At 45.7% G+C, this 22,341-nt stretch overlaps 1 protein-coding gene across 2 annotated transcripts in view; it reads right to left on the bottom strand.

Moving 5' to 3' along the window:
* The window catches only part of Lypd1 (LY6/PLAUR domain containing 1), a 41,560-nt gene that overhangs the window by 2,363 nt on the left and 16,856 nt on the right, over positions 1-22,341 (bottom strand). The gene's annotated exons all lie outside the window — the stretch shown is intronic.

Genomic DNA, 22,341 nt, shown 5'->3' with positions numbered 1-22,341 from the left:
GCATTTTGCTCCAGTGATGAGAAGCATGGCTGACTAGCATGGCTGAAAGGAAGAGGAGGAAGGGCCCCATGACAGTGTGCAGATCCGGAGCCTGAGGGCTGGTTACTGAGGCCTAGTAGCTTGCCCGGGTCCCATCATCAGACACTCTGCTGTCATCTGCAATAGAACACATTATGGCGGCAAGTGTAGTTTGAATGAGAAATGCCCTCCAGAGGCTCGTGTGTTTGAAGCCTTAGTCTCTAGATAGCGGCCCTGTTTGGAAAGGTTAGAGAGCCTTCCGAAGGTGGAGGCTGGAGGAAGTGGATCACTGGGGATCAGCCTTGAGGTTGGATCGTCTGGTCCCACCTCTTGTCTGCGCGCTGCTTTCTGACTGCAGGTGCACTGTGGCCAGCTGCATTACGCTCTTGCTATCTCCATGCCTTCTCCCCGATGAGAGACTGTATCCTTCTTAGACTTCAGTGGTAACCAGCCTAGTGTCATAGCACAGCTATGAATGTGGCCCAACACATTTGTGGATGACAGTGTCATATCACAATGTCATGGACACTGCTACATGTGACAAAGTGAACCTTTCCTTTGGTTGCTTTTTGTTAGGTATCCATCTGGCCACAGCAATGAGCATAATAACTAATTCAATAGCCAACTAAGCATGGAGATGGATGAATTTGCAAGATGTGTTGACTTGGACAATGAGCTTTGGTGTGTGTGTATGTGAACCTTTTTCTATAAACAAACGGCTTTGATTTGGGATGGATAAGATAAAATAATGACACCGGACTCAGAAGCCAGGGTCTCAAGTCTGCATGGTGCTTTTTGCTGCTGAGTGATATAATGTCCTCCATCAGAAGCCAGGGACCTTTACCCAGCAATTGCCTGCAGGTGTCTGGGCAAATGTGGTTTTGGTTTGCACCTCTCCTCCAGGAGAATTGCCAGTTTGGGCGTGTAGTGTAGAAATAGTAAAGATTCAAACCGCCTGAAACTCTCAAAGGGAGGTTAAGGAGTACTTTCAGCTCTCTCTAAAACATGCAATTTCATGTTACTTTTTTTTTCTGTAACTGCATATTTGTAGGGATTGATTTTCTAGCACTGGTCAGCCATCCTGGAAGTCAGCTGCTCTGGAGATGCAGGAAGAGTGCATGAATGCTCATATGTAGGAGGCATTGTTTCAGTTCCCAGGCATTCTCTAAAAAGTTTCCATTCACTCTGCCTGTTAGAAAATTAAGTTTTACATGATATATTCCTAACCTTGATTTTATTTTATTTTATATTTTAATTTTTTCTTCTCCTGTCTATTACATCCTGACTGCAGTTTCCCCTCCTTCCTCTCCTCCTAGCTCCCACCCCCACCTCCCCTCTCCTCAAGATTCACTCCTCCTCCATTCCCCTTCAGAAAAGAGCAGGCCTCCCAGGGATATCCACCAAACATGGCATTACAATAAGACTAGCCGCATACCTTCATATCAAAGCTGGATGAGGCAACCCAGTAGGAGGAGAAGGGTCCCAAGAGCAGGCAAAAGAGTCAGAGACAGCCCCTGCTCCCTTTGTTAGGAGTCCCACAAGAACACCAAGCTCCCTGATTGTGGGTTCAGTCTCTGTGAGCCCCTATGTGTCCTGGTTAGTTGATTCTGTGGGCCATATTCTATGCCAACCTCCATTTTAAAAGTGCTGTCATTCACCAATCCAGCTACTTAAATGAAAAAAAGCTCATCCTAGTTGAATGATGCAACTAGGCAAATGATGTCTCTGTGTGGCACACACACACACAATGACGTTACATCACTTGGGCTGACAGGGCTCCCCCAAGAGCCATAGAGCATCTAACAAAAACCTCAGCACCAGGCATTAGGAACCTTCTTCTGAGTTGTTGGTCAAAGGGACCCAAGAGGCTTCCAAAACAGCGTAGGCTATTACTGTTGCCCTTGCTTGTCTCCCCAAGGTCGAAAGTGAGTCTCTATTGTTGAAGACACCACCTACTTCAAACACAGGACTCAGGAGAGTCTAGCCAGAGCTAGCCTAAAAGTCTCCTCCCTAATGACTAGCTTTCATAGTAGAAGAAGGTGCTATGCAAACTCCCTAAAGAGAAAAGCAACCAACAGACCTATTCAGCTATAAAGTCTGTAAACCACAATGGCTAGTGTGGCAAGATAGTCCTAAAGGTGCAGTAGTAGCACTCATGTCTTGGCAGTAACCAACAACTACCTAGGGCTAGTGAGGTCATGGGTCCTAGAGGCAACCTTGGACTGTGGCTTCACTAGGACAGTGTAACACCTAACTGCATCCTCAATACTTAGTCTTAGAATCACAGGTAAGTGTGGCTCTCATCCCTCCCCAAAGAAACTTCTCTTTGCAGCAGACAGAGATGATCCAGAAAACCACAACCTGCCAAAATACAGAGAACAGTTGATCATGGGGTGCCCAGCTTGAACAGAGGGTGTTCCTCTGGGAAGAGGGGTTAGAAAGATTGTAAGAGCTAGAGGGCCAGAAAGTCTACTGTGAGATCACATCTCCCAGAGCAGACAGGGAAGCTGTCCCTGTGATACTGCAATGGATGGCTGCCTTGAACAGGACCTGAACAATGACAATACCAATAGACAAGCTAATGTGGAAAAGAGAAGTCTCATGGAGCCTCACCCACAAAGAGGTAAGGCAACTAGTGACTGCTAAGAGAGGCAGAATGAGTCTTCAGGGATGAGTCCCCTAACTGGTTATCCAGTACCAATGTGACCAGCTGTGAAAAGGTGGAGCTCAATGCCAGTGGACTAAATGGACTAAGCAGGTTATATCAATATAGTGTGTGTGTGTGTGTGTGTGTGTGTGTGTGTGTGTGTGTGTGTGTGTAGAAATAATAATCAAAGAAAAAGAGGATGTAAGTTTGAGAGGGAACCCCTGGTGAGTATGGGAGGGGCCAGATGGAAAAGACAAAAGACATGGAAAGGGTTTGAGGGAAGAATGGGAAAGGGAAAAATGATGTAATAATATTTTAATAAAAATATTTTTAAGGGCTGGAGAGATGGCTCAGAGGTTAAGAGCACTGGCTGCTCTTCCAGAGGTCTTGAGTTCAGTTTCCAGCAACCACATGGTGGCTCACAACCACCTGTAAAGAGATCTGGTGCCCTCTTCTGGCCTGCAGTCATACATGCTGTATACATAATAAATAAATAAATCTTAAAAAAAAAAAATCCTTAAAAAAAATGCTAGCGGGTAAATCAAGTGACTTGAGTTCGATCCCAGGGACCCATGTGATAGAAGAAGAGAACCGAGTCCCCAAAGTTGTCCTTTGATCTTAAGAGCTTTTAGGAGGGGACATATAAACATACATACACACACACACACACACACACACACACACACACAGAGTATAAAAAATGGAAAAATATAAAATAAGTAAATAATATATATATATTTTTAAAATCCTAAACATATGTGGTGTGCGTGTCTCAGAAATAAAAAGTAAAAAGCAAAACAGTAAACTTCCAAAGGAGAAAGGCAACCAACAGTCCTGCCCATCTGTGACACCCATGAACCACATCGGGGACCAGCATGGCATGATAACTCTGAAGGTCCAGTAGGGGTAAGCACATCTTGGTGGCAGCCAGTGGGTCTCTTATTGGACTGAAGACTCACTCAGCAAAAGAGAGACTATGCCTGGTACCGAAAACCTAGTCAACTAGTCAGTGCTGTTGAAGTCATTGTTGGAGGAGAGTCTCCAACTACTAATTTACTAAACCAGCACAGTCCTTACAAACGATCTGTAAGCATTAGTTCTGACACCCACAGATGAGTGCAGGCTTCACCCCTCACCAAGGAAACTTCTTTTTGCAACCATTGCATAAAACTACAACCAATCAAAACACACAGTTGTGGAGTTCAGTCCCCTCGTATGCATGTACAGGACACTCCCCCACCTAAGGAAGAAAGACTGTAAGAGCCAGAGGACCAGAGAATTTACTGTAAAATTGAGTCTCCTAATAATATCAAAAGCTATACCCATAAATTCCCACCAACATGACTGTTCAAACATGATCTGAGCAAGGAAGATATCAATGCCAGACTGGACAGAGAAAAGTCCATGAGGCCTCAGCCTTACACAAAGGTTACACAATGGACTATTGGCAGCTGAGGAAAGCTGGGAAGGGGAGAGGTTGGGGAGAGCACACCAACTGGTTGTACAGTGATAAAGGGTCAGTCTTGAAAGTATATATACCGGTAGCATTATAGGAACTGAAGGGGTTAGATTAGGTTTTTTGTTTTGTTTTGTTGTTGTTGTGTTTTTTTTTTTTTTTTTTTCGAGACAGGGTTTCTCTGTGTAGCATTGGTGCCTTTCCTGGAACTCACTCTGTAGCCCAAGCTGGCCTCGAACTCACAGAGATCCGCCTGCCTCTGCCTCCTGAATGCTGAGAATAAAGGCGTGCGCCACCACCACCTGGCCAAGATTTAGGTTTTATGTGTGTGTGTGTGTGTGTGTGTGTGTGTGTGTGTGTGTGTGTGTATGCATATGTGAGTGTGTATGGAATGTATGTATATACATATATGCATGCAACAATAATTAGTGAAAAAGAGGTCGTGAATTTGAAGGAGAGAAGGGAGGGGTTTGTGAAAGGTTATGGAAGGAAGAAAGGGAAGTGAGAAATGTAATTAAATATAAACTCAAAAAAATAAATAAATTTAATTTTGAAATATTATTTAAAGTAAAAAAGGGTGTCTGGGAAGTGGGTACCATGCTTGCCATGCAAGGATGAGGGCCAGGCTTAACTCCTCACACCCACATACAAGCCAGATGCTGCAGCAGAACACATCTGGACCCCAGAGCTGGGTGTGCTGAGTGGAGAGAGGCAGAGCCCTGCTGCTCAACAGCCATACAGTCTAGCGCAGTCAGTGAACCCCATGCTCAATGAGAGGCCCTGTCTAAAAAATAGAGAAAAAGACAAAAAATTAAATAAAAAGAACGTAGAGAGCCACTGAGGAACATACCTGACCTCTACATATGTATACACATTCGTGCACCTGCATTCACACATGTCTACACACATGAATATAAGCAATCACTACACACACACACACACACACACACACACACACACACACACAAATAATTATAATGATTAAGTTTTCTTAATGTATAAAATGGTCCAAGCACTTAGTAAGGAATAAATAAGTAGTTCCTTGTCTGAAAAGTGGAGCTGGTAGATGACAGACAGTTCACAGACGAGACAAGAAGGCCTGGGCACACGTGCTGTGGTACTCATCCTCCCCACCACGAAGAGATGTGCAAATTAAAATTTCAGTGAGCTACAAGTCCTGCTTAGCACGTGGGCAAAGTTCACAGGGCTTATTAGCGCCGGTTTCCTGGGCTCTGCGAGCAGGTTCTCCTCACTGCACTGGTTCAGAGGGCAGACAGGTGTAAATGCCATGAATACAAGGTGGCAGCAGCCATCAACACCAGGAGTGTGCACACTCCTTGACCCCGTGATTCCACTTGATGAACCTGTCTGCCATCTGCAGAAACGCAAACTGTCCATACCTTAGGTGACTCTAGTAGCGAGGGTGGACAACTGCTCTGACTGTCACCAGGGAGCTGCTAAGCAGCCTGCGTCTTATCAGCACAGAGAGAATTCTCCCAGGCATCAAATGAGGAAATGGCCGAGAGACATTTTGTTGTAAAGTGAAATAGAGTCAGACATTTCCTTCCTCGATCCTCGATCCTCGCTTTTCTTTTTCCTTCTCCTTTTTAAGATTTAATGAAGGAACGTTGGCTTCTTTCTGTTTCCCTGTTTCCTCTCTGCGGCTGTGATAAAACACTAACCAAAAGCAGCTTGGGGGAGGGCAGGGTTTATCTGGCGTATGTGTCCAGACCACAATCCATTATTGAAGGAAGTCAGGGCAGGAGTTCAAGGCAGGAACCTGGAGGCAGGAACTGAAGCACAGGCCATGGGGGAGCGCTGCTTACTGGCCTTCTCTCCATGGCTTGCTCAGCTTGGTTTTTCATATGACCTGGGACCACTTGTGTAGGGGTTGGCACCACCCACAGTGGGCTGGCTGAGCCTTCCCACATCTATCCTTCATCAAGAAAATGCAGACTTGCCTACAGGCCAGTCTGATAGGGGCATTTTCTTACTTGAGATTCCTTCTTTTCAGATGACTCTAGCTTGTGTCGGGGTGACAAAAAAGCCAGTCAGCACATCCTATAGTACAGATATGTTTGAAGAACTTTACAGTACTAGTTCATTTATGTAATTGTTGTAAGGACCTCAAAACAATTTTCTCAGACATGGAAGCTGACACAGGCATCAGTGAAGTCATTTATACAGGTGACACGTGGTTAGAGCTGGGATTTGAACCCAGGAAACGTGATTTACAAACTATACTCTTAACCATTCTTCATACTACCTGCCATGTTCACATGTGCGTATTTGGGGGGTTGTGGAGAGAATGAAGCTTACATATAGATTCACATCATTTTACAAGCATAAAATCTCTCTGGAAGAATACACAGCAAAGAGGTAATATTAGCTGTCTCTGAGGAGAGATGCTGCATAGTCACAGGGGTAGAAAAACAAATGAAACCCTTTTTGTAACCATTTGCAATCAAAAGGGAAGAGAATGAAGTACCGTTCTGAAATGACCTTTGAAAATAACAGCCCCAATGAGCAATTTTTATCAAATAGCTTCCCCCTTTTCAGTGCGGCGACAACCAGGCTCTTCCTACATGTCTGCTAGGGGCTCCTGGGAGTGAGCACATTCTCAAAGACAGCAAAGCAGCCGCAAGGAGGAGGTGCCACAAAGCCCAAGATTTGGGGTCACAAGGCAGGGGATTTGTGGCTGTTTTTCTTTTAATCCAGACCCTATAAGCTTAAGTCTGAGCCTGAGGGGGAAGGGCAGAGAATAAAACCAGAAAGCTTTCATGGATGTCTGGTTGGAGTATAAATCAGTACACGTGCTGAGGGATCTGTATGCTTTTCAAGATTTTGTTTTTAACATTGTGTGACTGTGTCCATACGTGTGGGTATGTGCACATGAGTGCAGGTATCTCAGAGGCCACCAGATCCCCTGAAGCTGGAGTGACAGGCAGTTATGACCTACCCTAGGTGGGTGCTGGGAACTGAACTTGGGCCCTCTGTGAGAGCAGAGTGCATTCTTAACCACCGACCCACCTTTTCCAGCCCCTGAAGGATCTATACTATGTGTACGTATTGTGTGTGTTACTACAGGTAGAACCCAGGGTTTTGTGTGTGCTAAGCACATGCTCAGCCATTGAGCTAAAGCCCCAGCCCTATAACAACTCAAAAGATGCAACTTCAATAGTCATACTGAACATTTATACTAGGAAACAAAAGCACCTTTACATCCTTAATGGGAAAAAAGGTACATTTATACTACAGGACATTAACCAGCTTTTGAAAGGAAGTCACAGTGCCCTATGCTGCTCTAGAATGCTCTCAATGAGGGCAAAAGTGAAGTTACAGAATGACGTGTAAGTGCACTGTTTATAAAAGAAAAACACAAAACAACACAATACTTGCTTTAACCGTGTCTGCAGAGGGATGTGTCTACAAACTTGTGTGTGAGAGTTTGTATGTCTAAGTGAAAATCAGAGCAAAATGACTAGAAAGGCACACATTTACACTAGATTATTCCATGGTTCCATGAATGGTTTGTGTGTGTGTGTGTGTGTGTGTGTGTGTATGTGTGTGTGTGTGTTTGTGTGTGTATGTGTGTGCATGTGTGTAGATGTGTGTGCACATGTCGAAGTAAGAAGTGCATGTTGGGTATCTACCATCACTCTCAACCTTATTTTTGTGATAGGGTCTCTCACTGAGCCTATAGCTTTTCAACTTGCCTAGCCTGCCTGGCCAGCGAGCTCCAGGGAGCATCCTGATTCCACCTTCCCAGTGATGAGATCACAGGGTCCTGAGGATCTGACTCAAGGTCCTCCTGCTTCCACAACTAGTGATTTCCTGGCCATGCTCTCCCTCCAGCCCTGTGTGTGATACATGAGTGCTTTACAGAGGGAATATATTCACTGATAGATTGCATCTGTAAGTTGCAAATGAACAGAATGGAGAAATACGAATCCCGTGAGTCACTTCTCTGCAGCCTGGGACTCGCTGCACGCAGTAATAACACAGGGCAACTGAGTGTCAAATTGGTCCGTACCACGGAAGCTAGCGTATAGCCCAGTCTCCCAGATGGGCTTCCTTGCTTCAGCATCCAGGTTTGGCGAAGGGTAGCATGGTTTGGCATGACTTTGGCAGCCTTATGGGTGGAATCTGAGCTGCAGTCTGCCCCAGGGGGACTCCTCTCCACATGTGCAGATGGCTGGGAGGCCCAGCAGCCCACTACCCAGGAGAGGAGAACAAAGTAACAGGCAAGACCAGCAGACAAACAACTTCTAAAGATGGGAATGGCTGAGAGGTGCCCCTTGGCCCTCCGCTGCATGGCTTTTTTCTTATAATACATGTTTTACCAATGAACCCACCGAGAGAATGGAAGACCCAATAATTAAAACAGAGGCCAGCACACATTGCCTCAAAAGTATTTGTCAAATGGATAAATGAGGGCCTGAGGAGACCGCTCAGCAGACAAATGCTTGTCATGTCAATATGAAGACCTGAGTTCTGTCTTCAGAACCCATCGTAAAAAGCCAGGTGGCTGGCACACATTTGTAATCCCAGTACTTGGGAGGCAGAGACATGTCAACCTTGAGCCTACTCACCAAGTTCCAGGTCAATGAGAGTCTCTCTCTGTCTCTCTGTCTCTGTCTCTGTCTCTGTCTGTCTGTCTGTCTGTCTCTCTCTCTCTCTCTCTCACACACACACACACACACACACACACACACACACACACACACAGATACACACAGACACATACCCAAACAAACACCTCTGCACACACATACACACTCATACACAGATAAACACACACACACACACACACACACACATGAATGAGTGAATGAACAATGGGAGGAAGGAGGGCAGTGAGGAGGGGGTGCAGTGTCTCACTACAGTGAGTGTTTGTAAAGTGCTCTCAGAACTTCATTTCCAGGCCTGTGTGGTCTCAGTAGCTGAGGTTCCAGCTAAGGCAGATCTCCAGGCCATGGCTGACACAGGCAGAGTATGAAACCCTAATCTCAGTGAGAGACATTCAGGCTTAGCCAGAGCTGCTCCTGTGCTCTACCTCACAGGGACACAGAGATGTGTCCTGTGACTTTCTGGTAGCTTCTCACGGGTGGGATTTGCAGACCGGAAGCTTTGCCGAACATACCACCCACTATTGCTAAATCAATCAAGATGGCATGCATTTAAAACTTTAATCCTCTTTAAGTCTTTGGAGAGGTGCTGTCCTCCTGGGGACTCATGGATTTAGTTGGGTGGCTATGCATGCTGGCTTCACAATTGCTGCAAATAGATCTCCCAGAGGAAGTCATTCCTATTCATCTGCCTTATTAAGCTGTGCATGCTGGGGCATGGCCAAGGAGTGAAGGAGGGGGTAGCTAGACATTGACGTCACTTCTCAGGGGATCCATTCCACTACAGCAATGGCACCCGATTCTGGGGGTGCAGGGAATCGGAATATGGAGATCAATGCTCCCAGGAGTTACGCTGAACAGGAAGAATATGGAAGTGAAGAGACAGGGCTGGAGAAACGGCACAGTGGTTAAGAGAACTGACTGCTCTTCCAGGGGAACAGAACCCAGGCGACTCACAACCGCCTGTAACTCCAGCTCCAACAGTGATGCGGGGGAAGTCTAGAGAGATAGCCTAGTCAGTAAAAGGTTTGCTTTGCACTTCTGAGGACCTGAGTTCAATACCCAAATGCCTTGTTGAAAAATAAAGATGGGTCTGGCAGCACAGGCCTTCTGTCCCAGTGTTGGGGAGGCAGACTAAGGAGGGCCCTCGGAGGCAGGGAGTTAACTCCCTGGCCAGCCAGCCTAGCTTTCTTCTTGAGTTCCAGGCCAGTGGGAGACTATGCCTCAAAAAAAAAAAATGGTGGATGGTACCTCAGGAACGATATCAAAAAAGTCTGACAAAGTCTGTCTTTTGTCTTCCACATGTGCACGGTATACACACACACACACACACACACACACACACACACACACACACACTACAGTGGTCGGCACAAAGTGGGCGTTTGCTGTTGCTACTTTAATTATTACTATTCACATCTGTCTACAGGAATGGTCGTTCATGCCCTCAGTACACACAAGCAGGTAAACTGCACCCCACAGCACACATCCCAGAGCGGACATGGACTTCCACAATCATTGACCAACTCACCTGACATTTAAAATGATCTCCTCTTCCCCCTCACTCCCAACACTCTCTCCCCACCCCTCCTGGACTGTACCGGGCCACATCTTGGCATGTGCATAAGCTATACATTCAGATGTGGGGCAGGGAGACCAAAGGCAAACAAACCCAGGGAGGGTACAGAAGGAAGGAGAGAGAAAGAAGTTTTAGAAGCGGAGGTGGATGCCGGATGGACTTTGTCTCCTCTGCAGCAAGTCCTCTCCCAGGCATCACGCTTGCTTTACAAGGTTGAATTATTGATTACACGGGGGCCCAAAGAAAGATGGTGTTTTCTCTTTGTTGGAGTTCAGCTCTTCCTGCCAGCTCCTTGCACAGCTGGGTCACTGTAGCTTTAGCGGACAGAATAAGAAACATCTACAACAGCCGAGCTGGAAGCAAGCCAACCCGAAAGTGGTCTCCACTCTGGGAGTCCACATTACCCTGAGTTGGACTGCGGATCGCAGGCCAGCAATTTGGTCTAGAAGCCTGCCCCAAGTCGACCGGGCTAGAAGCAGGTAGATAAGAAACCGCTTTATAGAACTGACCACAGGTGGGTGCTCTCACTCTGCCCTAGGCCTGCCTTCTCCGAAGATGCTTCACTAGTCTTGTTAGTGGGTTTAGCACAGCCTGTGGGAGACAGGTAGCCTGAGAAAGCAAGGCATGTAGCCCAACACAACATTGTAAACTTACTTAAAACCTTATGATATTTTCTTCCCCCACCTAATTGATAACTTGATCGCACAGTTCTCCACTGTGAACTTTGAAGATGACAACAGTCTCATTGCAAGGCCATGTAAAATAAATGTCTGTGTACTTGTCTGATTCTCTGGGCTGTGGGGTGGACAGCCCCGTAAGAGCTTCATGAAGAGGCTGGCCGGAAGGCACGCCCACTCCCCAGGTAGGAGCAATACCAAGACTCTACCCGGGGAGAAGTAAGCTCTGAGGGTGGCAGTTTTCAGACAGCAGTGTGGACTCAGCTGCTTTTCTTCAAATACGCACATTCCCAGAACCACCCAGGCTGATCCCATACAGGTGGTCAAATCACCGCTCTGAGGAGGAAGAGAGCATGCACAGACTATAAACGTAATGTTTAATTCTTCCAAAGAGAAGCCTTTTGGATAATTCATTATGCACACAACCTGGCTGGCTGGGCTCTGAGGTTGGGATGGGAGAAGCTCCCGATGGACATGCAGCAGAGCCTCAGCCATGGAATGAGGGCCACACGGTTCCCTGCTCCTCGCTTTTCCCAGGCTGTCTTCTCTGTCACCATCTTTTCCTTGCTGCCCCATTGGCACGACTGCCCTGCCCCATAGGTCTATTGGAGGACAGGCTCTCCCAATGCCCTTCAGAGACTTCAACTGTTGAGCAGACACATCATCTGTCTCAAAGGGGAGGTAGCCAGGAAAACAGGTCATCCATGCAGGCAACTGGGTCAATGGTTATTTGGACCACTGACTACTAAGAAAATGTGATAGTTAGCTTTAATAATAACTGGGACACACCCCAGAGTCACCTGGAAAGAGAGCCTTAATGAAGGATTGTCTAGATTGGGCTGCCTTGTGGCATGTCTGTGGGGGGCGTCATTCCTTAGGATGTGATGTGGCCAGCTGTCTCAGGCTCCTATCACTGTGATGCCTCCATAGAATGGGACATACCGTGGAATTGTGAGCTCAAATAAACCCTTTCTCCCTAAGCTGCTTTTTGTCAGGGCTTTTTTTTTTTTTTCATCCCGGAACTAGAAGTTAATCAGATATAGGTGGTGTTTTCTTCTCTTTGCCCCTTTAATGGCTTATTCACATTGACCCTGCCTATTGCAGGAGTTGGCACACTTTCTGAGAAGGCAGCTACCCAGTTCTGATATTGCACCACAGAAGCTGCCAGTCAGACACAATTTGTGGATAGCTGGGCTTGGTGTCTTGTAACGAAAGTTTATTAGCACAAACGGGCTGCATTCATCCGCTTGGACTCTCATAACAAAACATCGCGCATTCTGTGGCTTACACAGCAAAAATGTATGCCCTAGTTGTGGAGGCTAGCAGTTCAAGATCAAGATACGGGGGAATTATTTCCTCTTGAAGGCTTTCTCTTCTGCATTTAAGAGAGCCACACTGACTTGGTGTTCTCATGTGGTCTCTTCTCTGTGTGTGTCTCTTTCATAGGGCATGAATCCCATTGACCCAGTGTGCCATTCTTGTGATTTCTGTGGTATATTTGCTTTGCGAAGGACTCCTTTCTGAATGTCATCATGCTGAAGACCAAGATTGTGACATGTGAATTTAAAGGAAGACACAGACTCTGTCCATAACAAAGAAAGTGGATGTGACGTCAGTCGATGGAAGGACACAGATAATCCACATCAGATAGAATGGAATTTGTCCTGGTAACTGTGGTCTACACATGTCTCTTCTATTCTGTCAAATTCCTATCACCTTTCAAACCTATTGCTTCTACCAAGCCTTTCTTCCACAGCTATCTGAGCAATCCCATCAACAGTCTGAGGCGTTTGCTTTAGAATGAATATCAAAAAGGGTCTCACTGGGGTCCTCATGGGCTATTCTGTCACAGGGCTTGGCTAGTTTTACAGGGCTGTAGAATCTTCTGGACGTCTTTTTAAATGTTTTCCCTCTAAACCACTTCAACAGAGAGCCTGCTTTTCAGGACAAATTCAATCCCTGCTGTTGGCTCAGAATCCTCAGGAGAAGTAACGGGGGCTACAGAAGGCTGAGGAGGAAAAGGGCAGACAGAGTTACAGCAGACCCCTGCAGGCTGCTCCCAGTGTGTGCTGGATGAATGCAAACTCACATGTTACCACTGCTCTATTTAAAGCCAAAAGTCTGCACGAAAACCTCAGTGGATCCTCAACTGGAAGTTTTCCATCAATGCATCGGTCTTGTCCTTGTCCTTGTCCACCCTCCTGTCATGGTCCTTCTTTTGGCACCCCCATCACGAACCAGAAACCACGTCATTTCAGCACAAAGGCTGTAAAACAGCGACAGCAGGCTCTTGTTTCCTGTAACAACCTCGCATCTTGAGGCAGCGTCTCATGTATACTGTGCCAGCCTCAAACTCTCTACGTAGCTAAGGATAACCTTGAACTCCCAACTTGCCTGCCTCCACCTCCTGAGATCTGGGATTACAGGCTTTTGCCACCATGCTATGTCTATGTGGAGCTAGGGATGAAACCCAGGGGTTCCTGTATGCCAGGTAGGCACTCTACCAATGGAGCCAATGCCCAGACCCACCATCCTCATTTAACCGTGCTGGCTCCAGAGTGCCAGGCTCCAGTGCTGTCTTCCAGGAAGCAAAGGAGTCTTTAAAAGTACACCATAAAAGCTGATGTGGTGGCTATCTCCTTCCCTGGGCATAAGTAGAATTTTTCAGATATGATATTTTTTAAAGAATTTATGGTTTTCTGAGTCATCTTAAAATACCATTCTTGACAATGGGAAGAAGAGAATTAATGGTTTCTTTTCTTCCAGGGAACATTATTTTCAAATGAATCTATACTATTCAAGAGATAATTTGGTAGTTGAATTATTATGTCACTATAATAGTTAATAATGCCAACTTGACAAGTTCTAGGATCAAGTTGAAGAGCCAAGCCTCTGGGCATGTCTACAAGAGATGATCTAGATTAGGTTAATTTAGGTGGGCAGACCCACCGTACCTGCGGGCAGCACCATCTCACAGGCTCGTGTTCCGGGGTTGAATAAAAAGGAGAAAGCAAGCTGAGCATCAGCATTCACCTTTTCCTGCTTCCTGGCTGTGCCTGCCACGTGACCAGCTGCTCCCCGCTCCTGCCGTGATGGACTGACTCTACCCTTGAAATATGAGCTAAATAAACCTTTTCTTCCTTAGGTTGCCCTTGGTAGGAAGTTTGTCACAGCAGTGAGGAAGGTGACCAATAGAGTCGCTTACTAAGAACACAATTTCGATTATATCAGTTCTTTCTCTGATACATTATGTCCTGACTCATCAAAAGGAACAACCATCCATCAGTACTTTCTGGCAAGGCCAATGGGTCATTGGTTATAAAGCAAGCAGTGATAGTTTTGATAATGAACTAAAATTGGTGTGTGTGTGTGTGTGTGTGTGTGTGTGTGTGTGTGTTTGTGTGTGTGTGTGTGTGTAAGATGTGTGTTCCTATTCATACATATGTGGAGGGGCCAAAGGAGGACATAGAGTGTCCTGCTCTATCACTTTATGCCCTATTTCTTTGAGATAGTGTTTATCACAGAACCTGGTCCTTAATGCCTTTCAGCTAGGCTGGGGACAAGCAAGCCCCAGCAATCCTCCTGTCTCTGCCTTGTGCTGGGTCAGAGATGTGCCTATAGATACTTAGCTTTTTTATGTGGGTTCTGGAATGGTTTCTGGTTTTTCACAGAATCTGGGTCCTCATAGTTGCATAGTAAGTACTCTTATGTAGTGAGCCATATTCCCAGCCTGCTAACAGTTTTTATCAGTGAAAATAAGCTAGAACAAATTCCTAACAGGGCTTAGAGGCACAGATACACTATGCTGTAAGCCAAAGGAACAGGGTCTTTCATGAGATTCTCTCATCAAGTGCTGGAGCTTCTAGAAGGTTTGATGCATCACTTTTAGCATCTCCTTCTCCATCTCCAGAAGGGAGTTGAGAAAAGGGAAAGAGATGTTAATTCTGAGAAAACTGCTTACTCAACACAAAGAATGTAGATTTTAAGAGACAAACAAAGTTGGACTAGAATTATCCTTCAGCTACTTCCATGAATAAATATGCTTTATTTCTTAAAAACCTCAATGTACCCCTTCACAATTTGGAACATATATGAAGTCAAGATGCATCTTGTATCCAGTGGCATATTGCAGTGTTGGTCAACCAGGTGGTAGCCATGACCTACAGTTAACTGAGTGAAGACACAGCAGCAGAGTTGGAGAAATCATTGCCAGCTACACATTGGACAAGAGGATTAATATCTTGACTGTATAAAGAATTCAAAAAATGAAGTCGAACAAGCTATTTAGTAAGTGGCCTAATGGAACAGACAAAAGAAATCCTCAAAAGATGAAGCACAAATGACCAATCAATGTGAAAAATACTCAACATCTCTAACCATCAGAGAAATGAAAATAAAAATGACATCAAGATTCTATCTCATTCCAGTAGGAATTACAGTCCTTAAGAAAACTAAGAAATGCTGGTGAGGATATGGACCAAAGGGAACCCCTATTCACTGCTGGAGGGTATTTAAACTAGTCTAGCCACTGCAGATGTCAACAGGGAGAGTCTTCAAAAAATGAAAAACAGATCTCCTATACAACCCAGCTAGACCACTACTGGTGGTCTACCTGAAGGGCTTCAAGTGAACGTATCTACTCTCTAGTTTTTTTTTTAATTCATCATCACTATTCTAAAAAGAGCTAAGCTACTGAACCAACTAAGGTGTCCAACAACAGAGGAATGATAAAGAAATGTGGTTTATAATACATAATGAGATTTTGCTCAGACATAAGAAAGAATAAAGTTGTCATGTCAGTTACAGAAAAATCAATACAAGTGGAGATAATCGTGTTAATTGAGTTGTCTTATGTGTTGTCTCATTTATGCATGCACTCTACTCATTACAGATGTATATAAAATCATATCTATATGTATATATACATATACAGATGGCAAGGAAGTAGAGAAGAAACTGGCTAGGAGAATGAAGGAGACTAGTGGGTGGAGGAGAGAAAGGAGGAGAAAGAGGACATCAGAGTATGGGACAAATATGTTCACACTTAATACAATAAAGTAAAAAGTGAGATGATAGTGTTTTAATTTTTTACATTTATTTGTTTGTGCATGTGTGTGTGTGTGTGTGTGTGTGTGTGTGCAACATGCCACAGTCCTCAAGTGGAGGTCAGAGGACAACCTGTGGAAGTTGCTCTACCCTTCCATCATGAGGACCCTGAGGCTCAAACTCGGGTCGTCATGCTTGGTGGTGAGTGCTTTCACCTGCTGACGAAGAAGCAGCTGCTTCCTTGTCTCGAGGGCTATTTGCTTATTTTTATTTAGATAGAAACAGTTTATAAGGAGAAGTACAAGGGGCCTGGGGAGAGAAAATTTAACATGAACCTGGAATATCTTGTCCTCCATAACAAGGATATGTTCAAACTACAGGGTAGTAAGCCATGATGGGAATCTGCTGAAAGGCCATGGGAACCAACCTTCCAGTGAGTGCCCAAAGCCAGAGGCAGTATGAACAAGAAAACAAACAACAGTTGTTTTGGATTATAGCCTTCAGCACACAGTAAATCCCCACAAGTCCATCCCATATAAATAAATAATTGAAAATGCAAATATTTGGAGGACAGGACTCAGCTCTTCCTCAAGGAAGAATTCCAATCAATATGTGTAAAAGGAAGGGCCTGGGGGGAGGGCTTAGTCAGTAAAGTGCCTGCCACACAACCAGGAGGGCAGGTTGATCTCCGGTTTAAAAAAAAAAAAGTGTCTGTAATTCTAGAACTGAGGAGCCAAGACAAGAGGATCCTGGAGCTTACTGGCCAATCAGCCTAGGCTAGTGGATAAGCTCCAGTTTCAGTGAGAGACTCTGTTTCAAAGAACAGGGCAGGGAATATCAAGAAAGGCTGCCAACATTGACCTCTGACCTGCCCATATGCATGCACGTGTGCATACACACTCACATGAATATATATGTACAGACATATCACAAACACACATACACATATATGCAAAACATGCACAGAGACATGCAAAAGGATTGAGAGAAAGAGAAATGAAGATTAGAGAACCATAGTAGAAACTGACATCAAGACTGTTTAGTCAAGTTTGAGGAGAAATGGGATATTTGCATAGTTTCAAATGATCTCCCTCAACGGGGGCTGGAGAGATGGCCCGGTGGACAAGAGCACTTGCTGTTCTTGCAGCAGACAAGAGTTTAGGTAGCTTTCAAACCACCTATAACTCTTCCTCTAGGGGATCAGATGCCTTCTAGCCTCCAAGGGCACCTGCATGCAGGTGTGCATAAACACACACATACACACAAACACATACAAGTAAATACAAGTAAAATCTAAAGAAAAAGATTCCCCTCGAACTATTTATTAATTGCAGGTAGGAAACACAAACCTCATGATGCAGAAACCCCAGCAGGCTGCACTTGAATTCAGCAAAGTTAACGTCACCAATAAATAATAAGACATATTGACAGCATGCTCCCTTTGGTAGGAGGCACAGAAGGGAACCTTCCTTCTGAGTATTCCTGTCAAAAGCGAAAAAAAACATCATCCCAGTCATGGTTGGGCAATAGACAAAGCCGACCTGTTGGGCAGTGAACAGTCACCTGATCACTTCTTCAGAGCATCAAGATTAGTAAAGACAAGAAGGATGAAGAGCTGTTAGAGGCCAGACAAGAGGAAGGAGACATGGTAAAGAAAGGCAACATGGGACCGTAGAATGGAAGAAAGAAGTGAATGGGGACCCTGCATGAGAAGCTTAGTCTTCTTGTTATCAATGAGCCAGCGTGCAGTTCCTGGTTTTGATCATTGTATTATTTATTTTTCTCACAGCTGTGTCAAAACACCCAACAAAGGCAACTCCAGGGAGGATTTATTTGAGCTCACAGTTTGAGGGCACAGTCCATCGTGTGGGGAAATCAAGGCAGCAGGGGGTGGGGGGGTTGAGGCAGCGCTGCTCATACTACACCCATAGGCAAGAAACAAAGAGAGGTGAATGCTGGTTTCTCCTTGTTATTTGCACCAGGACCACAAACCATGGGCTAATGTCACCCACATTTAGGGTACTGTCTTCTCCCTTCAATGAACTCAGCATAGAAACTCCCCCAGAGGCATGCCTAGAGGCTTGTCTCCTAGATGAGTCTGGATCCTGTCAAGTTGACAGTCCATATCAGCCATGGCACTCGTTGAACTATTATGTAAGTGACTGACACGAGCAGAGACCAGGTGCGCAAAAACAGTCCTGTCATGCAGCTTTGTCCACAAGTCTGCAGGTTTCCTGAACGATGTCTGTTGTTTTCAAAGTCATTGACATGGGTGGGAGAGACAGTCAGACACACTTCTTCATTGTCCATAATGGAGAGAGAGAGAGAGAGAGAGAGAGAGAGAGAGAGAGAGAGAGAGACAGACAGACAGACAGACAGAGACAGAGAGGCAGAGAGAGACAGATACATACACACAGAGAAACAGACAGAGACAGAGACAGAGGGAGACACAGACACACAGAGAGAACATAGCTGACGGTCACACCCCGAAGCTATGACCTGAAGGTTTGGGGGCTCCTAGAATGTGTGGTGCTGGGAATATTACAATACTACTTGGGGGATCGTATCTCCCACACTCCGTGTTTCCTTGCAGGTGAAGGGAACTCTATGCCTGTAACTCTTCGCATCCCACATTTTATCCTTCCGCAGAGACAGAGTGACATGTAACATTGACATATCTGGGAAGGATGTACTGTACATGTGCTGTCTTCCTGTATGCCTCCCTTCTTGGGAGTCAGTGCTTACAGAAAACAGGTAGTCTGCACTGTACCTCTGTCAAGAAACTCCCTTGTCCGTGACTGGGAAAGCAGCTAATTGGAAGATGCTAATTTGAAAGAACATCTAATTCTCACCCCGAAGCTATTCCTTCCATCCCAGCTCTTCTTTAACAAGAGATGTGTTCGGTTCCAACCATCTTGTTCCTCCTTTTAATTCTCAGTTACTTCTGAACTCGGGTGAGGAGGAGGCTGGCAGCTGGGCTCTCTTTAGAGTCCATTAGATTCCACTACATCCCAGAATGCACAGCGACCCGGGAATGACTTCGGGAGCCATGGTTCTCTAGGTGGTTGGCAAACATCATCAAAACTCATCTTCCATTCCAAATAGCCTCTGGACTTAGAGCCTCACAAACACAGACATTTAGTATTACTTTTGCTAGATATGTCAAGCATCTTCCATCTCCATTGGAACTGAACGTTCTTTAGCCCCCTACCGCGAAAGATATGACTTTGGGTCATCCAGAAAGACTTGGGCACAGTTCCATCACAAGCCACATGCTGCAAGCACGCTTTTGAAAGTTATTTCTCTGGGCTGAGGAGATGGCTCCGCAGGTAGTACATGAGGACTTGAGTTCAATCCCCCGGCATCCACGTATAAAAGCAGGTTTTGGTGGCGCACATTGAAAGTCCCAATGCTGGGAGGGTGGAGACAAGCAGAACAGCCAACCCAGACAAATTGGTCTAGGTCAATGAAAGAAACCTCTGTGTCAGAAACCAAGGTGGCTGGAACCTGAGGAATGATACCCAAGGTAGTGGCTTCAGCATGCACAAGTCCTCTGATGTGCAAACGCGCGCACACGCGCGCGCGTGCGCGCGCACACACACACACATACACACACACACACACACACACACACACACAGAGCGGGAGGGATGGAGGGAGTGAGGGGGAGAGAGAGAAAGAGAGAGACAGAATTAAAAGAGAGGCACAAAAACCTTGCGTGCTCTCCACGTACGGGCCACCACACACGTCTCTTGCCCCTCTGCTGCTGCAATGGAAATGCCTAAGCAGAGTCCTTCGACAGTCCATGCCTTTCCACTCCCTTTGCAATTCAATTTGAAGTCCAACTTCTGTGGTAAACCGCCTGTCTATGAACGCCTGTCTGAGGGTGAGACTAATCTTTCTCCACTTGAAAAATAACCAACACTTACAGCACCACAGTTATGATCATATCACAATAAATATTCTATGCAGGACCAGGAACAGCTCCTTCAAGAAAAATGTGTGAAGATGGGTAATTGGAATGAACTATATGTGTTTTCGCTGAGCCTTGGACGCAATAGCCAGAACAAAGATCTTCCATCCATTCCCAAGCATGTATTATTATTTTTTTCTCTTTAAAGAACACCATGTAAGGATTTTTGACATCCTCTGCATCATAATAGGAACAACTCTGGAAAAAAAAAAAAAGCCTGTCTGCGCTCGAGCCTCGTTACTGCCGTGACGGGCTCTGGTTATCCTGGATAAAGAGAAACGGCCTGGAGATGTGTTTGCTCCTGAACAATTCTGTACACCAGCTCTTAAGTACTCCTATTTTACCCTGCTTGTGAATAACTGAGCGGCCAAAGAAATCCCCTCCATCTGAGCTGCAGATGTCTTGGGAAGCCAACGAGAATGCTAACAGGCTATCTGAGAACAGCGAACTCTGCCTGCACCTTCACAGTGATTGGATTGGCCCGTCTCTGCCTAGCCAGGTGGAACCAGGGTAATGTGAAGGGGTTGTAAAGACCACTAAAAAAAAAAAAAAAAAAAAAAAAAAAAACCCAGACCATTAAAACAGCTACAGCAACAAAACAGACCGAGCCAATGTAACTGGGAGGCGTTAGCTCGCTACAAAAGGGTCAGATTACCTTTACATAATTTGTGTGTGTGTGTGTGTGTGTGTGTGTGTGTGTGTGTGTGTGTGTGTGTAAGCACTCGTGTACATAGGTGTGCATGTTTGCAAAAGCTGAAGGACGTCCCTGACTGTATCCTCAAGAATGCTGTTTATCTCCTTTGAGGCAGGGTTGCTCATTGCCTTGGGGGTTGCCCACTAAGCTAGACTGGCTAGTCAGTGGGCTCCAGGGACCTTCTTGTTTTTGTCTCCCCAGTGCTGGGATCACGTGTCACCCTGTCTGGCTTTGTTACGTAGGTTCTGGAGATTTGAACTCAAGTCCTTATGCTTTCAAGATGAGCTTTCTGAACTGAGCCGTCTCTCCGGTTCTCTGCCTGTTACCTGTGCTGTTTCCACGGAGGTCCTGAGGACAACAAGCAGCCAGCCCATGACGTGTGAGGCCGACTAGTCGTCTCCTTCAGTTTTCCCCTGGGTTTGGATTTCTCCGTGCTGTAAGAACTTTCTGAGCGAGGGAGGTTCCTGTGCAGGAATTTGTGGGTTTGCCCCCCCCCCTCCAGTATCTTTATTCTCCATCTTGTGTGTGTGTGTGTGTAGGGGGGTGGGATTGAGGGAATAGATTATTCTTTGTAACTTTAAAAACTTGTGTATGTGTGTGTGTGTGTGTGTGTGTGCGCGCGCACGCGTGAGCACATACATGCATGTGGGTGTGCACATAATGTGTGGAAATCAAGCACAGTGGAGATCAGAGAACAAACTCTGGTGTCAGTCTTTACCTTCTACCTTGTTGGAGACAGGCTCTCTTGTTGTTCACTGCCGTGGATGCCAGGCCAGCTGGCCCTGAGCTTCTGGGTAGCCCCGTTTCCACCTCCCATCCTGCTAGATCACTGGAGTTACTACTTGTGATCTAGTTATTACTGTGGAGTCCAGCTTTACATGGGCTCTGAGGATCTGAACTCAGCAGCTCACACTTGCAAGGTAAGTGCTTTATCCACCGAGCCGTCTCCTCAGCCCCATGGGATGTACTGTGACAGGCCCCATCAGTGACTTATGGACTTGGGCTCTTGCATTCTGAACCTTGATGGCCTTGACTGCTATTCTCAGACAGCACAAAGATTGCAGGAGGCCCAAAGTTCCTCAGCAGTTTCTTGCATCTGAGTTCACCAAAATGTAGGAAGAAGAAAGTCCTTGGTGGATAATGGTTCCCCGTGGAACTAACAAGAACATCTAAGTACCTCCAGCAAGCAGCCTTCTATTTGACACTACAAATGGGATATTCTCCTCTGCAGAAAATATTTTCATAGTTTAAGCTTGACTTGCTCTTTTTCTGCTTTCTGTGTGCATTCATGATATGCATGTGCATATGCATTTTTGTCTGTGTAGTATTAAAGTGTGTGTGTGTGTGTGTGTGTGTGTGTGTGTGTGTGTGTGTGCCTGTGCATGTAGAGGACCACGTTTGATGTCAAAAATCATCTTCCGTCACTCTTCCCCCTCACTCATGGAGACAGGTGTCTTAGTCAAACCCACAGCTCTTCAGTATGGCAAGTCTTGCTAGCCAACCTGCTATGGGGATCTCCTGGCTCTGCCTTCTGTGGTTGGAATTCTATCACTACCTACCCACATTTTATGTGGCTTTCAGGAATCCAAACTCCGACCCTCATGTGTGTGAGGCAGGTGCCTT

The sequence above is a fragment of the Peromyscus eremicus genome, chromosome 15, assembly GCF_949786415.1.
Source record: "Peromyscus eremicus chromosome 15, PerEre_H2_v1, whole genome shotgun sequence".
Taxonomy (NCBI): domain Eukaryota; kingdom Metazoa; phylum Chordata; class Mammalia; order Rodentia; family Cricetidae; genus Peromyscus; species Peromyscus eremicus.
Note: the sequence above shows the minus strand (reverse complement) of the source record. Positions and strands in the feature narration are given on the sequence as shown.